The following is a 25428-nucleotide window of genomic DNA, read 5'->3' as shown; positions in this document are numbered from 1 at the left end:
GGACTGTGCACGAGCTCCGGCCTCCGACCAAAGCAATCTGGTGAAGATCCACGTTGGCAAAGCAATATGGGAGTGTTTTGTCATAAATATATTTTCACTCCTTTTTTTTTCAAGAAAAATACTTTTTTATTTATATTTTTGCTCTTTAGATGCCAGGCTACTTTCATCAGGCCTAAAATTAGGGCTCCTCAAAAAATAGATAAAACTAGACTTTGGGTTAATCTAGAGTCTAATCACTTTTATGAAAAAGATTGAACTAAGACATTTATAATTCAATTTAGTTTAATTATAATTTAAAAATTAACAAGATCAGATTTTAGTTTATAGGATTAAAAGACTAGTCTCATTGTCTAATACTCACATGTTTTTTTTCGCCCTCTATGAATAGAAATAATTTATTTTAACTTAATAAACTTAATTAAAATAATAAAAATACTTATAATTATAAAAAATCCATAACAATCTCCACAATAATAAAAAATATTTTAATTATAATCTAAATGATTTAAATTCCATAATTTCAATAATAATAATATTCAACAAACTTTAGCAACTTAATTTACAGTACCAACATATAATTTAATAGTAAACTAAATTAAAATTATATTAAATAAAAAGGTAAAATGTAAATAAGAAAATGCTTCGTTCAAACTAAATACTATTTAAATATATTAAAAAATAATTAAAATAATATAAAAATAATTTCTCAGGACCAAACCAAACCAAAAGGTTTGAGGACTTGGTCTTTTATTCAATCTAACTTGATGAGTTAATCTGATCTTTGTATTCACTTTAGTCCTTTAAACCAATTATTTTACCAAACTAGACAGGACTGGGTTTGTTCAAGTTGGATTGATTTGGACAGAACAATTGAATTATTGCACATCCCTACCTGAAACCATAAATAAATATTTTATAAAAAAAAGAATCAATATTAATTTTTTTGTTGATTCATGGAATATAATTGACAGAAATAAACAATGTTAGGAAATAAAAATGCAAATGGGATCTAATGAAGTGGAAAAAAATTATTTTAGCTTTTTAAAATTTAACATTCTTTGCTGTATTATTTATTTTTACTTTTCATAATTTAACACTTTATTATTCATTAATTTATTCAAAATTTTTATAGTTTATAAATAATATTTTTGAATCAAATCATCCAAATAATTTAACAAAAAATAATTTTATTCAAATATTTATTCTAAATTAGTTTTTAAATCAAATTATCTAAATAAATTTTAACTTATTTAACTGACTTTTAAAAATATATCCAAATATAAATGACATTACAGTTATAGACTTTTTCTTTTTCTTCCTCAGCAGGCTAATTATACGTATTTGATGATGAACAAAGGTTTTCAATATTTAATTCCTTTCTTTCATAGGGTGAAGTCGATTATTATTCCCACCCCCCGCGTCACCTTAATTTGGAATTCTCTTTATCGTGGTTTTTTTTTTTAAGTAAATCCAAGCCTTTGGAGTTTTCATTTTATTTAAGCTAAATTCTAATTGGTTCCGGCTGATTTTATTATGGCCAGTCTCTCATCAGGATTATATATCCCACTCCCACCGATATTTTATTTTAATATTTAATTAAATAATTATTTTCACAAGTTGATAGTTCTTAATTGACATTATCTTGCATATACTTCAGTCAAGATAAAAAAATATATAAAAATATAATTAAGAAAATAACAAGACCTTGAGTGTTTGAAACGAAACTAGGATGGTCTATTGGGACACGCATGACGATATAACCAAATCCCACCGACATCATTTCACATAGCAAATGTTTGATATGGCTCACGGGAAATTAAATCAATTTATTAGATTTTTTTTTTATCCCGAATGCTTTAAAATGATGACTGGAAAGATCTATTAAAAACTTTGTGTGTTAGTACAACGTACTTCCACTTCCTGTACTACTGTAAGAACACATTGCAACTATATAAACGAAACTCAAGTAAGCAGCCACATTAAGAGTTGCAAAGTGATGCACATCTAAGCTTCTGATGATTAGCCTTATAGCTTGCTTAATTTTCGTCTCATGGGTTCTTTCTGTACGCCATCTTGCTTAATTAAGTTTGCTTCATTGTCATTCCTCATCACCATCGTGGAGTGAGAATTGCGTGGGATATATATTACATTGCTGGAAGAGGCTTAATTTTTTTTTTTTTGGGGAAGGCGCAACTTATTGTGCCTTGTTTTCTCTTGAATTTTGTTTATGTTAAAATTTTCCATCAAAAAATAATCCACATCCCAAAAAAAAATTACGGACATATCATATATCGCAGCTCATAGCTTTGCCCTTCTTTAAAAAAAAAACAAGAAGAAGAAGCAAGGCTTCCGTTTGGGATCAAGTTAATGAGTGCATTTTTATGACAGTTTTGTTATCAATCGTTGTAAAAAGTCTTTTATTTTTACTATATTTGGTTTTGTAAAAAGTCTTCACGGTCAAGTTCTTTGAGAAATTCAAAGAAGGTACTTCTCTCAATGGGAGGATTTGGAGGTCCTACCCTCTTCTTTTAATGGTTTGTTTTTGGACCATGATCATCATCATCATCCTTAGGAGGATGCTTATGGTTGCAAGGAGATCTAGGTCTCTTAGGCTCCTAGTTTTTCTTTTGCAACCATATTCTCTATCATCACCAAAATCATTTTAAAGATAGCAATACAGCTACGATCACACCCTGATAGGGCACAATCCCAAATAAAGTGATTATTGATGTGGGAGTCATAATTGGCTTGGCTTCTGATGTAAACTACTCAATTAGAGGGTGTTCTTTATCTGTAGTAAAAGCAAGTGTAATCGACAATATCCTTCCAGAGATTTGTATGGATCTTGGGTTTCAAGCCTCTTGAAAACAAACTCAGTAGTACTGTCTTGAAGTCTGTAAAGATCAAGAGATTTTGTAGTATGAATATCCTTCTGAATACTATGGAACTGTTTTTATAATTGTTGATCCATTCTAACAGCATCATCTAGGCAAGTTCTTCTATCAAAAGATGTCTCAAGATCTAGATGATAGATGAGTCATCTGAATAGTCTGGAAACCTGTATAAAGCATCTTTAGTTACATTCGCAAAGTTGAGATTGAAGAAATGATCTTGAAGCTTGAAGAACATCTGATGATAAAGGGTAGCAATGACAGCTTCTAGCTACTGCACAGCTCATGAATATGAATCTAGACTTTTAATCTTGTGGAGAGAGTCAAATCTATGAGCTTTATGTTAAAGTCAGGTGCTATAGTAAGAACCATGCTATCACTGCTTGGAGTAGTCAACATGGCACAAATCAAGGCGTTGCCTTATACCATACCCTTTCTCCTATAAAGGGTTAGGACAAGGTGGATAGCTCTAACATAGAGATACATATATCTGTGGTTGATCTATGTATCAATCAAGGGTTGAGCAATCTCAAGGGTAATGTATTATTCAGTAGTTGTTGCTGGGATGCGCACTGGCTTATATTAGAGGTTTGAATAATCTCTTTTGGCTAAGGATGATTAGTATGGATTAGAGATATAATCCCACGAGTAAAAGAGTTTCCTTTATAAAAGAGCTTGTAAAGGTTGAGAAAGGTAGTTTTTCGGTACAATGGAATATTCGATAAGGTTTTCTATTTTATTGGTTAGAGTTCTTTTGACAGAAGATGGAAGATTATCAAAGGAAAGGGTTGAAGAAAGACGAACAGGTTCAAGAAAAGTGAAACTTTTTGGGATATCGGTAATATTTTCTAAGTTCTTCTTACTCACTTTTCATCAATAATTTGGACTATTCTCATATTTACCTATTTCTGTTTGATTTTTGTGTGATCAATTACAAACCATAAGCTTAAGCTATAATCGAAATCTTTAATATTCAGGTAAAATTTCATTTTAGCTTTATTTCCATTTGCTTTTCTTCTCTCGACCTTAAAATTTTATACTTTAATTGTTATTGTTAATTATAGTAGCTTTGTTGTATAATTTTTTAGTAATATATTTTATATAAGGTTTGCATGCTGTAATCAATTGATATAGTATTATAAGAGTAATTTAGCCTAGCTTTAATTTGGTGATTAGTCATACTTTATTTCTAATGTGATTAATATTTAAAACAATTGTTAGGTTGTGAGTTAAGGAAAATTTCAATTCATAACTTAATTTCTTGTTTAATTATTGAATGATAATTTAAAAAATATATAATAAATCAGAATAATAAAGTTAAATAAAGTTAATTTTTTTTTTGTGGATCACGAGAAAGATTAAGTTTAAATGATTGAATTGTGATTAAGTGTGTTGCCTGGTAATTTTTTCAATTGACCTGACTTTTTTTTTTAAAAATCTCCTCTGTTATTTAGTTTTACTGTAAAATTAGTTTTTATTAAATTTGTTGCTATTCGGCAGCAACGTCACATATATAGTTAACAAAATTAAAAACATTGATCAAACTCATGACCGTTCCTCTATAGGCAGGATTTCATACAACTACGTACATAGGCCTTTGTTTATGTTCATGGGTTATCCTTAGATTTTTATATCAATTTTTTACGTGAAAAGTTGAAAATAAAGAATGATCGTACGCACCTTGTTTCACATTTTTTACCGTGTCTGGAGGATAACAGGAACTCGTTCAATTGAACCGGGAGTGCAAAGATATATGTATTTAACATCGTGGAGGCCCCTTTTGCTTTTTACGTGGAGAATGCGACGGACAAGATAATTGAGAATCCACAGAGAGAATTCAATAAAGACGAAGAGAAGTACGAAATGAATCATAAAGCTGTCAAGATGTCGGTAGGCAAAGGAACCACTAATTCACTTAAGATAAAGAAAACGACGGATGACGTTATGTTGTCGTAAGAAATACAAATTCCCTGAAAACAAAAGAAGAAGATGAACTGACGAAAAATTGTTTTTAAAATGAAGCCGATGATTGGTGCTGCGACGTCGTAGACAGGGATGAAGTTGCTGAACCGCATACATCGATGTCATCCTACAAAGACCACCCCCCCCCGGGGGGATTTCTCCTTTTCCTTTTTTAACTGCTTTTTAGCAAATCTCTTTCTTTCTTTTTTTTTAAAAAAAAGAAAGTCTCATGTATATCTACCTTGTAGTGCAGGTCCTCTCATTATTAAATGTTGCAGGCTCCACCACTAGATGCCACGCGTAAATGAAAGTTTACAAAGCCAAAAGAAAGGATGTAACCCAAGCACAAGACCGATGCATTGGCAAAGGCTATTTGCTCGAGCATGCTGAAATATCCGCAAGGTTAGATGCAAAAAAATCTATTTTAAAGATGATAGCTTGGATAATGATATATCATTTTCTTATATCCAACAAGTGGTCAGCAACCTAGAACTCTTTGAAGCACACTGGCTCAAACTCAACATTACAATTCAGTGAATATCGATAGCACGGTTGCTTGTGGTGGCATGATAAAAGAAATTGAATCAAAAAGAACTCTTTGAATATCTTGGGTATCATCTTAGTATAATGATATTTTAAAAATTCTGAAAAGGTCTTACCCTTTATTAGAATGTTGAGTTTTTAAAAATTAACATCCACTATAATTCAATGAAAGCATATCTATCAATTGTTCGTTTAAGACATCCAAAAACTACCTTCTATAAAAAATAATCAAAAAAATTAACAAATTTATCATAAGAGATTGGATGATGATCATCAATCATGTATTCAGATAAGTAAATAAATATGTATATCTATTTACTTTCTAATTTTCTTGGGACAACTTATATACCATGATCTTCAATTATCTACCTTTTGAGTATAGAAATTTTATAATTTTTGACATGATCTAATTTGTTTTTGTTCCATTACACGATTTTTCGTGATCTAGTGCTTAATAAAGAAGCTCAAAAGAAGAGGGGCTTGCAGCAATGATGTCTCTTTAAAAAGGTGAGGATGAGTTTGTTTATAAGCTATCCAGGCTTGAACTAGCTAGACCTAATTAAATCGAAAAAAACAAAAACTCATCCAAGTTCAGTTAACAAAGGGACAAATGGTGGTCACGATAGCTGGCTCCCCCCACTCCGCGTGAAGCAATGATGAACTTTCTCAGTGTTTTAGGTAAAATCCACTCCAAAAGCCGAATGAGGAGCACCGCTCAAAAAGCCAGACAAGGATCACCAGCCCAAAAAGCCCAAAGAAGGACCACCACTTCCAGGGTTCCAGCCAATCTTGTACGACCATGCCACTCTGATCGCGACACTCCAGTTGTCAACTAATATTAAATGTCTCCACGTTTGAAATGAGCCCTTTTTATCTGCGAAATAACTAATAATCCCCTTTCTTTCAAATTATAAATACTTTAAATAAAATTTTACAAATTAATAAATTTCATTAAACTATACTTAATAATTTTATTTTTTTAAAAATAAAAATAATTTTTTTAAAAAAATACTCTTCATTTAATAACTTTAATTTATTTTATTTAATATTAAAATAAATTTATTTAATAAAAATTTAATTTTTTAAAAGTGTTTTATATTACGAGAGTTCAATCTCTTCTAAAAGTATTTAGAGGACTGACGTAGTAGTATTTATTTACGAGAAAATCTGATAATTAAACATCCAAATCTATTAAAAAATGATTAAAAATTTAAGGAAGAAGATTTATTGAAGTCTTGTTAGAAACTCCCCGACACTTGCTCTGAAAATAATGTTGGGTAGGTGAAGGTTATACTGATGATAAGTAAGACAAGTGGAATAAAATTACTTTGTCTAAATGATAATATAAGACATCTATTAAAAATCTCACTTAATCCAAAATATAAGATATTGGATAATTTTTATATTTATTTCTCACTATACTCCTAGTTCATTTATTATTCTTTTTGAGAAAAATCATGCATTAAAGTTTGAATTACTATTATAGTAAGGTTCTTATATAGGACATTTAATAAGGATATAAATAAAAAGATGTGAACATTTTTAAAAATTTAAAGTTTCATCTAACATTATTATTAAATAATAAATTAGTTAAATATGACTTATATCATCATTTAAAAGGAATATAAATTTATACTGGTACAGTTACTTCTAAAAATTTGAATCTATAATTGATTAATGTTTTTCTCAATGGAAAAAAAATTAATTTTTGTTGTGATTATTAGGGATGCACTTAAATTTACCCAAAAAATATACATTAGGCGCACTTACTCGGAGTCTCGTAACATTAGTACTGCTGGACCACACTGATAAAAAATATGTTTTTGGTATGTACTATTTAAAAACATCAGGATAAAACATAAAATCTATTTATTTATAAAAAGGAAAATAGCAATGTACTCCGATCAATTAAAAAATGATTTTAGTATGTATTTGAAAACTATTTAATATGTGGTGAAATATTATACTTAAACTCAGATCAATTTAAAAAAAGAAACTGGATTCTAAGTTTTCTTAAAATTTTCTTCAGTCTTCACTATATATTTTTGTTTTTTTAATGAAATTCAAATATTTTATTCGTGAATGGACAAATCTTTTGAGGAAGTTTTTGTTTTTTTAACTGAATAAATATATTTATAATTAAAATGAAATTACATTAATAACATATAACCTATAAATTACTCCCATCATACACCACCTTGTGAAAATGATTAAAAATATAAAAAAGTAACATTTAATTTATGAAACATCTTAATAAGATTATCAGCTTACAAAGTCATGAAATGTGAGACTGCTTTCAATCTGGCAAATGTACGAATGCATGTGCCGTAGCCTCATAGGTTGCGGCAGTTACATGTCTATCACGTGGAATTGCTTTTTCCCGAATAAATTTATTTATGAACAAAAATTAATAATAAATTTTATTTAAAAAATAAATTAATATTTTTATTTTAACATCAATAAATTCTGTATAAATTTTTATTTATAATATATTTTTTAAATAGTTTTTAAATTTAATTTTAAAAAATTAAAAATGACCTTTGAAAAAAACAAACTCACATTACGATTGAAACTTTTAAAAGCTACTTCTGCCATCAGTGACATGAGCAGGATCCTTGAATCATCTATAACTAATTTTCAATCTTAAAAAATATTTGTTAAAATTTTAATTTTTTATAATAATTTACATTGTTTTAATTTTTACATTGATTTGATACTAATAATTAAAATTTTAGTATTTCAATTTTTTAAAAAAATAATTAATAAAGTAGATGAATAATTAAAAAATAATTATAAATATTATTTAATATTCTATATTTCAAATTGAGTAATATTTTTAAAAAATATTCTATACTGTGACAGTAATTTATCTCTCTCTCATCATTTCGCGGACTGTGCCCGAGCTCTGAGCAAAGCAAAGTGGTGAAGATCCACGTTGACAAAGCAACATAGGAGTGTTTTGTCAATAAATATATTTTCACTCCTTCTTTTTGTCAAGAAAATAACTTGTATTTTTATATTTTTGCTCTTTCGATGCCAGGCTACTTTCCTTGGCCTTAAAATTAAGGCTGCATAAAAAATTAAATAAAATTAAATTTTAAGTTAACCTAAAGTCTAGTCATATCATAAAAAAAATTAAATCAAACAACTTATAATTCAATTTAATTTAGTTTAAAAATTAATATAATCAGATTTGATCTATAAAATTAAAAGACTAGTCTCGTTAGTTTAATACTTACCTAATTTTTTTTCCCTCTATGAATACAAACAATTCATTTCAACTTAATAAGTTCAATTAAAATAATAAAAATATTTATAATTACAAGAAATTCATAACAATATCCAACAACAACAAAAAATATTTTAATTACATCTAAATAATTCAAATTCATAGCTTTAATTATTTTAATTACAACAACATTCAACAAACTTTAGCAACATAATCTACAATACAACAATAATTAACAGCAAACTAAATTAAAATTATATTAAATAAAAAGTGAAATGTGAATAAAGAAAATGCTTCTTTCAAACTTAAAACTATTTAAATATATTAAAATAATTAAAATTATATTAAAATAATTTAGTTGGACCAAACTGAATCAAATAGTTTGAGAGCTTGGTCTCTTATCCGACCCAACTAATAAGTTAATCTGACTTTTTATTCATTTTTATCTTTCGAACCAATTTTTTTTCTAGAACAGACAGGACTAGGTTTGTTCAGGTTGGATTGGGTTAGACAAAGCAACTGAACTGTTGCACAATCCTACCTAAAACCATACATAAATATTTTATTAAAAAAGAATCAATATTTGTTTTTTTGGTTTATTCATGGAATATAATTGACAGCAATAAACAATGTTAAGAAACAAAAATGCAAATGGGATCTAATATAGCGGAAAAAATTATTTTAGCTTTTTAAAATTTAAAATTTTTAACTGTATTAATTTATTTTTACTTTTCATAATTTAACATTTTATTATTCATTAATTTATTCAAAATTTTTATAGTTTATAAATAATTTTTTTAAATTAAATTATCTAAATAAATTTTAATTTATCTAACTGACTTTTAAAAAAATATTAAATATAAATAACATTACATACACAGACTTTTCTTATTTCTTCCTTCAGCATGCTAATTATAAGTATTTGATGATGAAAAAAGGTTTCCAATATTTTAATTACTTTCCTTCATAGAGTGAAGTTGATTGTTATTCCCACACCCACGTCACCTTAATTTGGAAATCTCTTTATCGTGTTTTTTTTTTTTTAAAGTAAATCCAAGCCTTTGGAGTTTTCATTTTATTTAAGCTAAACTCTAATTGGTTCCGGCTGATTTTATTAAGGCCGGTCTCTCATCGGGATTATATATCCCACTCCCACCGACATTTTTATTTTAATATATTAAATTAAATAATTTTTTTTCACAAGTTGATAGTTCTAAATTGATATTATCTTGCATATACTTCATTCAAGATATAAAAATATAAAAGTATAATTAAGAAAATAACAAGACCTTGACTCTTTAATTTGAGCAAAACTTGGATGGTCTATTGGGACACGCGTGACGATATAACCAAATCCCACCGACATCATTTCATATAGCAAATGTTTGATATGGTTCACGGGAAATTAAATCAATTTATTAGATTTTTTTTTCCCGAATGTTTTAAAATGCTCACTGGAAAGATCTATTAAAACTATGTGCACTAGTACAACGTACTTCCACTTCTTGTACTGTAAGAACACATGCAAATATATAAACGAAACTCAAATAAGCAGCCAATTAAGAGTCACAAGGTGATACATGTCTAAGCTTCTGATGATTAGCCTTAGAGCTTGCTTAATTTCCGTCTCATGGGTTCTTTCTGTACGCCATCTTGTGAGAATTGCGTGTAGATACATTATATTGCTGGAAGAGGCTTAATTTTTTTTCAGGTGAGTCGCAACTTATTGCACTTTGTTTTTCTTTTTGAATTTTGTTTATTTTAAAATTTTCTATGAAAATAATCCACATCCCAAAAAAAAAAAGAAGAAGAAGAATTATCACATATTGTAGCTCATAGCTTTGCCCTTCTAAAAAAAACAAGAAGAAGCAAGGCTTCCGTTTGGGATCAAGTTAATGAGTGCCTTTTTATGAGAGTTTTGTTATCAATCGTCGTAAAAATTCTTTTATTTTTACTATATTTGGTTTTGTATTGCGAAAATAATTTTTCACCTGTTACAAAAATTGCTTTTTCCACTAACGTCCTTACAATCTCTCGTGACCATTTATTTAATGAGTGTGGCTTTGTTGTTCTAGAAAATAAAGAGGAGCTTCGATCATGTGCTTGATAGACAGAATCAAGTCCAGTGTTTTTTGCTTCCTTTTTTTGGGGGGGGGGGGGGGGGGTTCATTTCTGGAGAGCCTGCAACTGCAATTGTAAAACCGAGTGCGAGTCTACTTTTTATCTTTTTAATTAATCATCCTTTCTCCAAATCAAATATTCCCTTCCTTCCAAATTATAAGATAACTTTTTTTAAATAATAATAAAATAATTTAAAAAATAAGATTTTATGAATGATATGTTTAATATTATCCTTCAAGAGTAGATATAATTAAATATTATTATTATAATATAATAATTAAATATATAAAAATATTTTTTAAAACTTCATCATTTTATTGTGAACAAGTACATTTATAAAATGTTATTATTATATTTTATTAATATGCTGAATCTTGTCTTAAATCAATATCAATACCATCAATATATACTGTAAAATTCGTGAATTTTACTGTGGATGAACTGTTGTTTCAACAGTAATTTTTTTTCATTAATTTTGGTGGACCCTACACATATTATTTCAACAGTTGTTTTTGTCTTGAGCCTTTTTGATTTAAAACACAAATCTCAGATCCAAAATATTTTACCCCTATTCACCACACTTTCTCACTCCTTAACTCTATCAATTATTTTTCACCCTGTGCGATTATTTTATAATTTTAAATGGAGGGATTATATATTTGTCATTGAACTAAATCTCAATTGATAAGATTTTTCAACTAGACACAAGGAATTTGGAAATCAAATCCCCGAGTTAACTCAAAGAGAGGATTAAAAAAAATTGTGCAGTATTGTGTGTGATGCATGTATATGAAACCTGTTTTTCTTGTGGGAAATTGGGTTTGGTAGAATAAAAAAATAAAAAATATATTACTATGAAACTAATTTCCAGATGAGTGAAAAAAAAAAAGTTTAAATCCTCTGAAGGAAATGAGTGTATTTAAAAAAACACACACATATCTCTTTCATTTTCAATTGCTTATCCTAAAAAGAATATAAAAGAATAAAATTAAAAATATAATCAATGACTTATAAATATCTATCAATATAACTCGAGGAGTATTTCTTTTTTATTAGTTATAGCCACCTCTTTTTATGTATATTCTTTTTTCTTTCATAGACATTTGTCCTTCTCCTCCGTTAATTTATGGCGTTAAATGAAAGTATTTTAGTTAGTATACATAGCAATGTTAATATACATTAAAAAATTTTGACATGTCATGATTTGGAAATAAAGACAGAGTGGTCAGCTAGGGGCTGGGTTCTGAATTATGTCCAGGCAGCAGCTAATGAGGTGCAGTGAATGTTAAAATTAAAACATAATAAAATGGAAACGTGAAAAACGAATCAGAGAGAAGTGAGGAGGGTGGAATCTTTGAAGTGCGAGGCTGCTGCAAGCCTGCAAGCTGTCCTCATTGAATGTTTGAATTGGAGGGGTGAACGACCGTGATAATTCTCTCGTTTGTTTGTGAATCCCACATGTCAATAATTACTCAGACGAAGGAAATTCCGACAAGCCTTTTGTTTTATTAGCTGTTAGTCTGACTAGTTTCGTACCAATTTAAATTTGATGTGAGGGTGAACATATCTCACCCCTATCAGAATTCACACCTTACTGCACTAGGTTTTACTCAAGGGAAATTAATCTAAGAATTTTTAGCTTTGCTTAATCTTAAATTAAGTTTTTTTAATTTATTTTCTTTTAATTAAAATCTTATAGTTTAATATATTATATATAACAACTTATAAAGATTAAAATTAATAATGAATTAATAAATTTTACAAAAAATATTTTTGGAGTTTAAAAATTTTAATTTATTTTTTTAACCAAAATAAAAAAATTTGATTTAATGCATTATGTATATTTTTATTAATTTTTTGTAATGAAAATTTTACATGTGTATATAAAATATTTAGAAGACAATGTAATTAATTCTAAAATTATATAATTATTTAATAAAAATATAAAAGTTCTTAATGTTATTTTTTTGAAAAGCAAAATTTTAAGGATTTTTACATTCAGGGATTTAAAAAAAGTTAATTGATCAAACTATAAAGACTCAATTAAAATAAAATAAATTGTATAAGCTTAGTTCAAAATTGAGTGAAACTGTAAGGATTCATAAATATATTTATTCAAATTTTCAATATTTATCTCCACTAGTTTTATAATGTTGAACACCCTTAACTTATTTTCAATGATTTTTTTTTTTACGATTTTCACATTCTAAATAATTTATGCCTTTGCTGTTCTAAGTCCCGCATTCGTCATAGCATCTAACTGACAATTAATGAATTATGACTAGTACATGCCTTTACATTTAAAGAGAGATTTCAAAGAAACTTACAAATCGTGTATTAATAAGTTCTTCTTATTAACAGTGAGATTTGACGAACTCATGACCACGTGGGTTGGAGATTTTGGTCCAAACCCTTAAATTTTATAATTAGCTAGCAGAGTATTTATTTAAAAATAAGTTGATTTTGATTGAAACATAATTTTAACTAAAATAATATTATAATAATTTTGTCTCGGAAATTATAAAATTATGAGTTATTGATTAAGTCAGACCTCTCATTTCATATTTAACAACTGATTCAAACACCCGCGGTCATAGTAAAATTTTGGCTTGATCTAATGAACCAAAAAACCGCTTTAGTCTTTTTACCCATTACCATATTGTCTTATGCCACCGAGGCAGATAATTAGACATTGACTATTTGACTTGCATGCTACTTATAACTAAATCAATTTTCAGACGGCGGTGCTTGTCCAGTTAATTAAAGTAAAAAATATTTAATCAGTCTGGTTAGCTGTAGAAATTAAATTATATATAGCTTCTGATTTCTTAATTACTTTCCGGTCTCTCTTAGAAGCAGGACTTCTAGATTAAAATCTTACATGTTCTTGGCCTGGCCAGCTGTTACAATATTCTAATATTAATTAATTTCCTTATTTTATAGACGTCATTGCTAAAACTGAAAAAAGAAATCTGTTAATACTTAATACCATCGTCTACTAAAATTATTCATTAAATACTAGAACTACTTTTTACAAAGCTGTTAAGTTATTTAAATATGAATTGATATAAGATGATGTGAAAAGTCCAACTCGAATAAAGTTAAGCTTAATAATTAATATATAATAAAGTGAAATAACTCATAAACTTAAGCATTGAGGTTTTTAGTTAAAATATGGCATCCTTCTGTTATTCTTGCCAGTCGATCCTCTCCCCTTATTCTTGGGCGGTCGCTCTCCATTCTTAACAAGTGGTATCAAAGTCAGGTTTCACTCAAGACCTGTAAGCCTGTTATTGCTCACACATTTAAAGCCCTAAAAAATATGGATTTGGTGTTTGGGACGTCTATGATATAAGGAGCTTGTAAACTCACACTTGAGGAGGAATTATTAGATTGTCCAAGTGTGAGTGGACATAAGATAATGTTGGAAGTTCCATATCAAATAAAGTTGAGCTTAATGACTAATATATAATAAAAAAAAAGGACATATAAACTTAAACCCTGAGATTTTGAGTTAAAATGTGAGATCCTTTCACTACTTTTACTTTTTGCTACTTTTACCCGTTTCTCCCCTTCCCTCATTCCTAGACAGTCGCTCTCTATTCCTAACAAAGGCATACATAACTTTGATATTTAAAAATTTGACCCTACATCCAAAATGTTTTGTGCTTCATATATAATTTAATCTATAAAATAACGCATGTCAAATTTCAAAAATAAGAAACCTTAACTAATTATTCCTATATATCTATAGTTATGCTGATTTTTAATGATGAAATTTGATATGGAAACTAAAATTATGGGTCTGCATGCATAGTAGCAAGTTCCTCCACAGTATTGTGTGGCCACACGCGCGCTCTTCAGGAACAATGTTTCTTAATGTGTCTTGAATAAATATTAGACTAGTGTTTAGATTTAAAATTTTATATTTTAAATCTCACATTTAAAATTTATATATTTTAAATTTTTTGTTTGGGTAATTCAAAAATTTTCAATTAAAAAAGATAGATGAGTTGAGATTTGAAATGAAAATAAAAAATTAGGAATGATGAATTTATCTTTATTTTTTAATCAACAAGAAATAAAAAATATGATAATGTGCAAAAATAATATATTTGAAGTAACTAAAATTTAAAATGATTGGAATGTAGATGAAATTTAAAATTACAAAGGAATTGTATTAAGAAATGAATTTGAGTTTGAATCAAATTCAAATTTACAAATTTTGTATACTTAAATAAAGGATTTGGATTATATTCAAATTCAAATTTCACAATGTGTAGGTATACCCCACTCTAGCAAGCCCGATCTCATGACCCAACCCAACAAGTTTCACAATGTGCCAAAAAATGACCGGATAAAGCGACAAGTTGAAGCAGTCAGCAACGTGCATATATAAAGAATATGCAATTATTAAAGAAAGAAATGATGCTGTCACCGAGCACGATGAGCTCCTATATATGTGTGTGTGTTAGTCTTATGATGAAGTGAAGACGCCGCATATACACACACACACACATAGAGAGAAAGAAAGGAATAAGGAAGGAGAAATGGATTTGGGGAAGGAAATGAGTGTCATATTGGTCATTTTGGGTCTCCTTCTTCTTTGTAAGGCTCGAGGCGCTGTTCATCGCCATGACTTCGTTGTAAGTTATTCTTCCATGTGACAATATTGTCCTTAAAGACCATCTACTATGTGATGATATTTTTATTGCAATTTTAATTAGATCAAGAGCATTCATAGATCGAATAACGCTCAGTCTAGTTACTCTCAGCTTCTTGTTATTTGTGCTTCACCACATTGATTTATTTTTTAGCACTTGGTTTCTCTCCTCCCACCTTCCACGGCAACCCATAGTAAATTTGGACCGTTTGGAGATTAAATGTTTTTGTTTTTATTTTTATTTAAAATTTATTAAGATAAAAAATTATAAATTCTTTTATTGAATTGGATCAGTAATTTAGACATTTCAAATTTACCATTAACCTTTTATAATTTTAATATTAAATTTACATTGTCCAAAAAGTATATCTGAATAATTAATTTATAAAAATTTTATTAAATCTAATCACTAGTTTGAACAGTTCAAATTTAATATAGATGGTCCAAAATTAATATTAAAATTTTTTATAATTTTCATATTAAATCTGTATTGTTCAACGTATATCTAGATAATCAATTTATAAAAATCATAAATTTTAATATTAAAACCACTTATATTTTCAAGTTGGTATTAAAACATATTTATTAAAAAAATTATATATTTTATAATTATTATAAGAAATATAAAAAAATATTTTAAATCTGAACTATTTAGATATGTTGTCCCTTAGTGGAGAGATTCCCTTGGAGGAGGCAATCCCTTGGCAGAGGGAATCCAACTCATATTTTTTAATGGTAGATATGCTTTTGTTTATCATTCCATGTACAATTCATGTATATTAACATTATATTTTAACTCAAATTTTGTCGTAAAAATATTAGTTTTAACGGTCATTCCATTTATAGACCTCTTTTTTAGCCCAATTGTAGTGGACGTGGGATTTCTTTTCTTCTTCCTACACCAACTTGACAACTTGGTCATGCTTAATTTTCCAACATTATTTAAAAAAAATATCACAATTTTGTCTTAAAATCGTTAATCATCTTACCACTTTTACAACACACATTTTTCAGGCGACTCAATGTAAACTTTCACAATTATTGCCCTGAATAATCTTTTTCTAATTTAAATACAGACGACGTATGCTTTTATATCTTTGTGTGAATGACATTTAAAGCATTCACAAGGAAATTTATTACAATAAGGATTCATAATTTTTGTATTGAATATTGTTTTATAAAAATATCATTGTATGTAAACCTGAATCGAATTGGCTGATTTAGCTTGTGAATCGGTGACTTGGTCTCTCTCGATTTAGGCTTTCACCTAAATTGGTCAGCTACTGACTTGATGTGACCCGACTAACTTAGGGTCAACCCAAGATAACTTTGCCAGATTACTAGGTTAGCTAGGTCACTTTTTTTTTGTTTTTATTTTTTTAATTGTAAAAACCAAATGAAAAGTAAAAAATCTAGCTTGAAAATTAAAAAAGCGAGGCAATGCAGGGTAAAGCAATTAAATCAGATTTCACCATCTGTGATTCGAACTTCGAATAGAGGGCCTTAATTATAAATTAGAACTTAGAAGATTGAGCTTAGCATTTATGAATTATGATTATCATTGTTAAAATTTTTAGTATTAATGATTATTAGTTTTATACTTTTTAATAATAAAAGGGTAGTAAATTATAAATGTAAGAATGAATATTTAGAAAGTTGTATTTTATTATTGTTAGACTTTTGAGTGGTTGTAATTCTATAATTATTATTGTATTTGCATCTTATATTAGAGATTAATCTTGGATTTGGTTGAATGTTTTCATGATTAGTATCTTTTTATTTAAATTATATTATTTTAATCCTGATCAGTTTGCCCTCTGGGTTGACCCCAGCTTAAACCTCGATTGAACCACTAACCCGTAATTTATTAACTTGATTAGTTTAATGATCAATTCAATTTCTAGTACTTTAAAAAATACATATATGTTGCTATTAAAAATTGAAATATGAGTACTTATTATAATAATTTTTTTTACCAGGGCCTTAAATGTCATTCTGCCTTTATATTTTGCTTCTCTAAGAACTGCCTCTCATACCTAGCTAGCAAGCTAATTTAGTCACAAACTTAGCTAGGGATCTAGTGGGATGTAAGCTCTATTTTATAAACAAGTGGACTTAGGATTTTGGGTTAGTGGGGCAATATTTCTTTAAGAAAAAACAAATGATTATGCATATTATCATATAAAATTTAGTGAATACAAAACCAAATAGATTATAGGATTAGAGCTTAGATTCATAAAATTTAGATCAACATCTTATAACTCCCCTAATAACAAAATGTTATATTCAAAATTTATAAAAAATTCTATTTATTTATTTTAAATTAATCAATGAAAATAGATAACTTCATCTCATCCAAAATCATAATTTTAAAATATTAATATAAAAAATCCTTTAATAATTATAATAAACACTAAAAAAATTCAAACAACCCTTCAATTAATTACATATCAGCTGTAATAAACATTACTTCCTGGGCCCACCATCATTCTTTTTTCTTCCCTACTTCATCGATTATATTCTTCCTCCTAATTAATATCGTGAACACCGCTTTTGTTCCTTCTTCCTACTACTTTATTGGGTCCAAAAATTATGGGTGAGTGGGGGCATAATGCTCCGTATTATTCCATCCGCCCACACTCACAACTACATAGGTCTGTCACTGGTCACATGCAAATCAATAAAATATATAACTTTTCTACCCGTAATCTAAATTCTAAGTTTAAAAAAAAAGTTAGCTAGCTATAGAAAACTGTGGATGCTAATTATTTTAAACTTGAGTGGATTACAGCTGAGAGAGAACTTCGCAGTCTACAATACATTAATCATTCTTTGAATCATTAGTTAGTAATTTTATCTAGAAATTAAATAACCCTGTGTTTGATCTCAGACTCAAACAAGCGAATCCTGAGAAATTTAAACCCGTTTTAGTTGTTTGAGCAATAATGTGTAATACTATGGAAATGGTTCATGTCGTTGTTAGTTTGGTTTGGAACTCCTCATATGTAATACTACGTAATAATAATATTGAAGAGTTTGAGCCTTGTTTAATTTAATTTTCAAAATGTATTATTCCGAATTTGTTCTAGTCATAAAAAGTGCAACCAAATGGCAAACATGCATGAGAGGATCACTTTCTTATATCTTTATACTCTGGATCCGTCCGCTACATGCTACTTTCCTTATTTATAATAAATATAAAATTAGAACAAAGATAAAAAAGAAAGAAAAAAACAAAAGAAGATGGCCAAAAATTAGAATATGTGGATGTGGCGGATGTGTGGGGAGGACATGGGCATTTGGAGATAAGGGAAATCGGTCACAAGCGTCTTGTTTTAGTAGCTACCTATTACCACCACATCATCATCATCATCATCGTCATCATTATTATTTTGGATATATATGGCTGTCTGATAGGTTCAAGCACTGTCATGTTCAATTACAGATAGCTCTTTCTAAAACGTGTTCGACATTTACACGGATTCACATTCAAAATCCTTCGTGCTTAAGGGTCATCTATATTACCATCAACTCTAGCACCACATTATACATCAATTTTCATTATATACAATCAACCATATCCGCTCTCATAAAGCATTTGACTCACTTTAATCTCTTATCTAAATTTATTATCAAAACTAGACTTTGAGGTTCATCAAGCGGGACTGTTCAATTAAAGGATAATTTCGTTTTCCCTAAATTATATCGCAAAAATTTCGCAATGATGTTAACTTAATATTTGAAATATTAATTTGCAAGAAATAATTTATAGCCTGATTTGTCTTTAGAAATTACTACATATATTGATTGACAAGAAAACCTTGTTTTTTCTTCTTCTTAGAAATATCATATTACTGATAATATCATGCATTCAATTATTGATTAAAATAGTTTGATCACGTCATTTTAATGCTTCATGACTAAAATATTATGCGCACCCACACACAACTAAAAAATGAAAAAAAAAACATAATAAATGATTGAGAAGTTTAAAGATTAACAAAGGGGTGTCCAAAATAACTAGCTACTGTGTGTGCGTGTGTGTAGGCCCTACAGTCAGCGGAAGAGGCCATAGAGAGAAAAAGAAAAAGAAAGAAATGGAATTAGGGAAACATTGTGTCATATTAATCCTTTTGGGTTTGCTTCTTCTTTGTAAGTCTCAAGGCACTGTTCATCACTATGACTTCGTTGTACGTTCGTCCCTGCGTGAAAATAAATATATATTCTTAATTAAAGATTAATTAGGATGAATATCGGCCTAATATATATATATATATATATATATGTGCTTTTGCTTATTTTGCCTTTTCTGATCTCTAACTAGCTTTGTCGTTGGCCACATGCTAGACAATATTACACTCACACACACTTGCTTTTTCTACACTAACTAGCTAACTATTGCGGTGTGGATCGATGTTAATTATTTTGTACTTGAGATGGATTACAGCTGGAGGAGAAGAACTTCACAAGGCTGTGCAGCACGAAAAGCATCTTGACGGTGAATGGTAGCTTCCCAGGGCCTGCCATCACTGCTCACAAACGAGATATCATTTTTGTCACTGTCCACAATCATGGAACTTACGGTGTCACCATCCACTGGTACTCATTTTTCCACAAGCAAATTATTATTTTACAACTTCCCAAAACACGGATCCGATTCCTTCATTTCATTTATGACCTATTATGTTTACTGTCATTTCACTCTGAATAACAAATTATATGAGTTATATATGTATGAAGCCGGGCGGAATCAACAAATTTTGTCTAAAAACAATGAAGATCGATCATTTCAAAGAACTGTATTGGCACTACCCCCCAAAAGAAGTTGAACAGAGTAGAAAAACCATCAGAAAAAGGATCCAAATGGATCTCTACTCATCTTAACACTACGTATCGATCTTCTCTACGTTTTTTTTTTAATTATTTACTTCATATCAGTAAGTGAAAAGCAACATGAAATTCCAGGCATGGAGTGAGGCAACCAAACGATCCATGGTCGGATGGACCTGAGAACATAACACAGTGCCCTATTCCTCCAGGAACAAGCTTCACCCAGAGAATCAATTTAGCATACGAAGAAGGTACACTTTGGTGGCACGCTCACAGTGACTGGACTCGTGCCACTGTTCATGGAGCCATTGTCATCCATCCTCCTCACGGCTCTTCTTATCCTTTCACCGTGCCCTATGGCCAAGAAACCCTCATCATTGGTATGTTCCATTTCTACATTAATTCGTCTTTCAATACTGTCTTTAAATCCCTCTCAAATTAAACCTCTCGTCTAATCCTCATTTTGTAAACAATATGTAGGGGAGTGGTACAAGGAAGACGTGATGGCAATCATTGACAACGCTTTGGCCACTGGCGGAGAACCAAACACTTCCGATGCTTTCACCATTAATGGCCAACCTGGAGACTTGTATGCTTGTTCTAACGGTAACGTCACGATGTAAAAAACTGATCAACTTGACCAATATTATTAGGCGACCGATCACACACTAAAAAGTACTTAAAAATTAGATCATTTGAAAATCCTCCAGAATTAGTGATAAAGATCACTATTGCAGTACATATCATTTCATGATGTCGGAAATAACAGGGGAAAATTTGCAGGGACGACACACCGATTTTCAGTGGTGCGAGGAAAAACCTATCTCCTTCGCATAATCAACGCCGCCATGAACGAAGACCACTACTTCGGAATCACAAACCATTCACTCACAGTCGTAGGCACAGACGCAGCCTACGTCAAGCCCTTCACCACCCCTTACCTCGTGATCACCCCAGGCCAAACCATGGATGTACTGCTCCAAGCTAACCAGACACCAGGCCTCTACTACATCGTCGCCTCGCCCTTTCACGACGGCATATCTCCATATGATAACACCACAACCACAGCCATTTTGCAATACAGTGGAAGCTCCAATGCTTCTCAGCATCCTCCGATGGTGCTCCCAGATTTTCCTGAACATAATGATTCTACTGCTCTTTTTAACTTCACCAACAGGTTGAGGGGTTTGGGGAGCAAAAGTCACCCCATTAAGGTTCCAAAGAAAGTTAACAGGAGGATTTATATGACGGTCGCTGTGAATGTTCTTGCATGCAATGCTAGTACTTGTGACAGCACCACCAAGCTCGCGGCTAGTTTGAACAACGTGTCGTTTCAGGCCCGAGTATTGATATATTGGGCGCTTACTACTGGTACGTACAATATTTATATACATATATATATACACCGTCCATCTATATTCTCACAGGTCACAGTTTGTGTTCCACTTACGCACAAACAATAATTCATGGGTTGTTTCATTATGCAGGAATAAGAAAGGAGTTTTCACTAAAGACTTCCCGGAAGAGCCTCCAAACTACATCAACTTCACAGATCCTGACAACAACGCATTTACGACCACGGGAACGAGGGTGATAATGCTGAACTACAATGACTCTGTAGAGATAGTGTGGCAAGGAACGAATAATTCATTGAATACTGCCGAGAATCACCCAATGCATCTCCATGGATTCAGCTATTATGTTGTGGGACGAGGCTGGGGAGTTTTCAACAATAAGACCGATCCTGAATCCTATAACCTCGTTGATCCTCCGGAAGTTAACACTGTTAGTCTTCCCATTAATGGTTGGCTTGCTATGAGATTTGTCGCCAACAATCCTGGTATGTCTTTTAAGTTATCATTCATAAGCATGCCGACGTACTTTGAAAAATATTACTGTCCCATATTTCACAGGGAATTATCTGAATCTCAAGCGGGTTTTCCATATTAATTTAAACCTATCTACAGGCTACAGCCCAAGAAAATTTCTGAACATCCTGACCTTTGTTTTTCCCCAATAACAAATCATAATTATTTTCAAGGACAAAACCTAAGCGGAGGTTTTATTGGACTTTTTACCGTGTTAAGAAAAGTATTAGTATTTTTTTTGAAAAAAAAACTACAAATTTAAAGAATTTGTGGTAATTTTAAGAATTCCTGAAATCTTTAAAACAATTGTTATCTTAATTATTTTTTAATGCAACGCTTCAAGTTATGACTTACCAATTTTGATTCTGTTTGGATTAGACCAACAGATAATGGATGTATATAGAACTCATATAATTAACTTGTGTGTGCATATACATTGACATATAAAGATTTTTTAAAGGGGTTCCATACGTTACATGAAGTAGACAAACTGAACTTTTTTTTCGTATCTCATGAATAATACAGCTTTTGTTATATAGATGTACGTGCATATTGATTCATTGATGATGACGGATAAGAAAAGTGATCAATGAATGAATTAATTTGCAGGAGTATGGTTTATGCATTGTCATTTTGAGAGGCACAGTAGCTGGGGAATGGACACTGTGCTGATTGTGAAGGATGGAAAAACCAAGAAAACAAGGATGCTTCCACCTCCTAAGTACATGCCTCCTTGTTCCAAATGAAGACGTTGCGTCATTCGACATCAATCATTCGTTGACCCATTAGTAATTATCTAGAAATTAAATAACCCTGTATTTGATCTCAGACAAAGAAGCGAATCCTGAGAAATTTGATTCCGTTTAGTTTGAGCAATAATGTCTGATACTAGAAATGGTTCGTGTTCATGTTGTCATTAGTTTGGTTTGGAACTCCTCATATTATAATTTTGTGAGGTTTTTTGTTGGAATGTTAGAGTGTTAATGTGTGTGATTGTAATCCCCCATGGTTAGTCCCCAAAGTTTGGGGTTTGTACTTCACCCTTTAGATAAGGGATGAATTGTTGTTGTATATCCTTCAAATGAAGGATTATGTTGTTGTAATTTTCAATCATAATCATTCATGGATGTTTTCTTGTGTTCGTTTTTGTATGCTAACAGCTTTGAACTTCCTCATATGTGAGTTTATAATAATGTTGAAGAGTTTGAGTCTTCTTTTCAAAATGTGTCCCGAATTTCGTCTAGTTATAAAAAAAAGTGCAACCAATAATGTCAAACATGAGAATTGCTTTCTTTAAGTGTGGGTTAATTAAGTGGACGGTGAAGAGGCAGAGATGTACTGATGAGACAGATATTTGTTCTGTGATTGATGGAAAGAAGGAAAGAATTTAGATATTGGAAAATTATAAAACGGAAGAAGCTCAAGAAAATATCCAAAAACGGAAAGGGGTGTTGTTGTAGCCTGCAGGCTACTTTGCTTATTTATAATTAATATGGGGATGCAAAAGAGGGAGGAAGCAAAAGACGACACATCCAGAAATGAGAACGTGTGGATGATAATATGGAGATGCAGATATGAGATGTCAGGAGGGGGTATATGGAGATAAGGAAACTCGGACGCAAGCGTCTTGTTTTATTAGCAAACTATCTAGCGATCACCACCATTTTGTTTCTTGATATAATTATCGAGTGCTAATATCAAATTCAAGCACTGTTAAACTCTATTAAGGATTCCTTTTTCGAAGATGTTTATATATATCCACATAGACTTAGACTTGAGACTTCGCGCTTAAGGGTTATAATAAATAAGTTAATAACCCTAGCACTAATTCATGCATCGATTTAAATATAATAAATCATATTCTCTCTCTCATTGCTATCATTTCACTCACGTTATCTCTCATTCAAATTTATGTCAAATTGATTGATACTCCTCTAGTCCTATTTATAAACTAAAGATAGAAGAAAAAATTTGATTTTATTTATTAGTCACTTGTCATTTTTAATATTTTTCTGTACATTTTTATCCTTATTAAATGCTTTAAATAAAAATATCAATAATGAGATTTTAAAACATTTATTAGGGATAAAGGTGAAAACTTGTTAAATTTTAAAATAAAATTAATGAGGTTTAAGGTTTTTTTTATTCTGATGAAACGTATTGAAAGTAATTTATAAATAAAATTAGAGGGAGTAACTCTTTATATTTCAGTGTTTAAAAAGTTATTAAGGTGGATTTAAATAATTATTTTCATCCTTTTATCATAATTTGGTCTTTTGTTTAGTATTTTAGTCTCTAATTCATTTTGTTGCGAATAGCAGTTTTTAGTCTTGTTTTCATTTTTTAGCGTCTTTAGTTGTTTATTTTGTTTTTGTGTTATCTTAGATGACTCTTGAGTTTGAGAAGCATAAGAGTGAAGTATCGAAGGAGTTAAAGTGAAGAAAATTTGCTGAGAGAAATTTGTGTTGAATATCAACGTGTCAAATAATACAGATAGAAATGAATATATATATATATATATATATATGTCATAGCTCCCTAGCTAGATGCTACTAAAAATAGCTTTTAAGTATAAAAAGTGGTGATAAGATGTGGTGTTATTTTCAGCGTGTTAGTACTTCATTAGTTAATAATTAACATTAATTAGGTCAGGACGCACAACAAAACGATGGGGACCAAACTTGTTCCCCATCAAAGCAAACAAGGAATTTAAATCCTTGACGCAAAGCAAAGCAGCATAACTAGCTGTTGCTCCATAATCAAAAGGCACTAATGGTGAAATGTTGGAATCCAAAAAAAGATACTAAAATCACGTTTTGTTTTGCCCCTTATCAAAAGTCAAAAGTTAAAATAGACCCTTTTTCTGTGTAATCAAATGACAAAAGAAATAAAATACTAAATAATTTCATGCCCCAAATAAAAAGATTTAATTTAAATAAATAGATTAAGGTATAATTTTATTTTTAAAGTATTCTCAAAAGAATAGTGTTGTTCTTAAACTACTCATCATAACAATATTATTTATAAATTAATTAGAATAGAGTAATGTTATTCCCGTTTTTTAAACGTTTGTAATTAGTGAGACTATTTTTCATGAATTATGACCATAGACTCGAAATTAGTAGAGAGGTCAGTGGGGAGGGATCAATTTTGTGTTGAATGCGAGCTTCGTGGATGAGTAGGAAATTGAGAACATCTTCTGGTGAGAGATGGTCCGTAAGAGTGGTAATAGAGGCAACTACGGACTCGAAATCAGACCCAAGGCTCTTGAGAAGGCAAGTGATGAAGTCCACATCATCCACTGGTTTACCTACAAGACTC

General features: G+C 30.1%; 1 pseudogene; it reads left to right on the top strand.

The window, feature by feature from the left end:
* The first annotated feature begins 3092 nt into the window (after positions 1–3092).
* Positions 3093–23244, top strand: LOC129299363 (laccase-14-like; annotated as a pseudogene).
* Positions 23245–25428: the final 2184 nt, after the last annotated feature.

Source organism: Prosopis cineraria, unplaced genomic scaffold (assembly GCF_029017545.1).
Source record: "Prosopis cineraria cultivar Desert tree isolate PC_DT_omini unplaced genomic scaffold, ASM2901754v1 PC1135, whole genome shotgun sequence".
NCBI lineage: Eukaryota > Viridiplantae > Streptophyta > Magnoliopsida > Fabales > Fabaceae > Prosopis > Prosopis cineraria.
Note: the sequence above shows the minus strand (reverse complement) of the source record. Positions and strands in the feature narration are given on the sequence as shown.